This window comes from Lagenorhynchus albirostris, chromosome 9 (assembly GCF_949774975.1).
Source record: "Lagenorhynchus albirostris chromosome 9, mLagAlb1.1, whole genome shotgun sequence".
NCBI lineage: Eukaryota > Metazoa > Chordata > Mammalia > Artiodactyla > Delphinidae > Lagenorhynchus > Lagenorhynchus albirostris.
Genome location: NC_083103.1, coordinates 25,674,659 through 25,677,176, shown reverse-complemented (window position 1 = coordinate 25,677,176; position 2,518 = coordinate 25,674,659). Strand labels below are relative to the sequence as shown.

The 2,518-nt window shown below is 38.5% G+C and overlaps 1 non-coding gene across 1 annotated transcript; it reads right to left on the bottom strand.

Annotated features, from left to right (window-relative positions):
* Window positions 1-1,035: 1,035 nt before the first annotated feature.
* LOC132526625 (small nucleolar RNA U13) lies at window positions 1,036-1,139 on the bottom strand. The gene has a single exon (XR_009542617.1). It is a non-coding gene; the product is annotated as a small nucleolar RNA U13 (small nucleolar RNA).
* Window positions 1,140-2,518: the final 1,379 nt, after the last annotated feature.

The following is a 2,518-nucleotide window of genomic DNA, read 5'->3' as shown; positions in this document are numbered from 1 at the left end:
AAAGCTCAATATTTGGAAAACTCAGGAAAAAATAAAAGATAATTTGTCATAACTGGATGACCCAGAGATTACCACTAACATTCTCTTGGTATACAAAAGTCCCCCTTATTCAAGGTTTCACTTTCCACGGTTTCAGTTACCCATGGTCAACCATAGACCAAAAATATTAATGGAAAATTCCAGAAATATGTAATTCATAAGTTTTAAATTCTGAGTAGCCTAATGAAATTGCGTGTGGAGCTCCAATGCGCCCTGGAGGTGAATCATCTCTTTGTCCATCGAATCCTGCCCCTTAGTCACTAGCTGTCTTGGTCATCAGTTCAACTGTCAGGTATCACAGAGTGCCTATGTTCCAGAACCCTTATTTTACTTAATAATGCCCCCAAAGCTCATTAGAGTAGAGATGCTGGCAATCCGGATATGCCAGAGCATAGCCATAAAGTACTTCCTTTTAGTCAAAAGGTGAAAGTTCTCGACTTAATTTGTAAAGAAAAAGAATCATGTGCTGAGGTTGCTAAGATCTACAGTAAGAACAAATCTTCTATCCAGGAAATTGTGAAGAAAGAAAAAGAAATGTGTGCTAGTTTTGCTGTTGCACCTCAAACTGAAAAACTTACGGCCACAGTGAGTGATAAGTGCTGAGTTAAGATAGAAAAAGCATTAAATTTGTACAGTGAAATATTTTGAGAGAGAGAGGCCATATTCACATAACTTTTATTACGGTACATTGTTATAATTATTCTATTTTGTTGTTAGTTATTGTCGTTAATATCTTATTGTGCCAAATTAAACTTTACCACAGGTATGTATGTACAGGAAAGAACATAGTATACATAGGGTCCAATACTACCCATGGTTTCAGGCATCCAGTTGGGAGTCTTGGAACATATCCCCATGGATAAAGGGGGACTACTGTATTTCTTTCCCAAGGACTTTTAAAAATAGGATCAAATTCTACTTGTTAATTTATAACCAAATTTTTTTTCTTTTCTTTCTTTTTTTCCCCTTTTCTTCTTTTTTTTTTCTCTTTTTTTGTGTCAGACGGGTAACATGCCGCTGTCATAACAAGGTCTGAGGGAGGCACACGTCACACAACCTCATGAACACCCAGTCATCACGCTCAGGAACTACAACAGGATCTATAACTGGTTTTTTAAACTCGATATAGGTAGGCACCTTTCTATGGCAATAAATGTCGAGCTTCTGAATGGATGTATCATAATTTAACCAATTCTCTTTTGATGAGCATTTAGGTTGCAATTTTCACCACATAATTATCTTTTAATCTAAGCTTTTTATGAAATTTTTTGTGTCTGTCACCATCCTGGGGTTTTACCTGATTCCTCAAAATTCAACAAACAGCAAAGATACTTACTTGGTAATTAAGAAATAAGATTTCCTTTGCAAGTATGTAGTCAAGTACTTCACGCAAGGTTCCACTGGGTGCAAACTTGATCTATGAAAATCTAGACTGACCAAATCAACTTCAGGATTGTTTCTTAACCTCACTAAACAATTTAAATAGCAAGTTTCACCTCTTTCACTCAAAATACCCTTTCAAAAAGTATCAGCTTCAATCAACTATACTTCAATTATAAATAAATACATAAATAAATAAAAATTTTAAAAAGTATCAGCTTCTCATGAGGTTGGCAGTGAAGGGTAGGGAGGGGTGCCTCTGAAATAGCTAATGCTGTGTTTTAAGACTAGCTCACGCCTTCTGTGTAGTGGGGGGGACACAGGTGGAGGGGGAGTACTAATGGAGGCCGCTGCTCTGATCACAGCTGTTACCAACTGACCTGACAAGTCAGGCAGGTGAGGGGGGTGGTACAAGAGGCAGAATTCCAGGTGCCCAGGAATCAGAAATGGGTAGGCTGAAAGGATTCTAGCCATGGAAGCCGCCACATGGCAGGACTTGAAAAAGGGATCCTCAACTGATTTCTCTCCAACAAAACAGAAGAGCAGCCAGGGCTGGACCGTCTTCATGCCAGATCAGCCTGTCCATCTCCAAGCCAGCAAATACACAAAGATCCATTCCAGCCTCGAACCTGACGTTCCCCTTAGTTACAATCCTGTGATTTCCAAAAAGACTATTTTCTGTTTCTATTCAGCTTATAGCAACCTGCTCTCTTAAATAGCTTCTTTATCTGGTGGGGCAATTACAGCCTGTGACTAACAGCTGCAGTTCATAAACATGAGTTTCACTGTTTGGGTCAGTAGTTCTTAGTCTTTTCTGAATGGCAACTCCCCCAGCTGATTTTGGCGTGAAGAGAGGCACCTTCCATCAGCACTCTGGTTGGTACTTGATAGTGCAGTTTACTGTTGGAGGGTTCTGTTTCCCCATTATAAAAGAGGTGACATTTTTATTAAAGTTACAAGTGCTTGCATCTAATACCAAATGTATTTCTGGATTTCGGTTTTACTAGTGATTTTAACTTTCCTCATTGAGTTTTTCCTTATATTCCAAATGGTCTAAAATAGGCATGTCTTTCTTTTATATTTAGGAAAAAATGCCCTT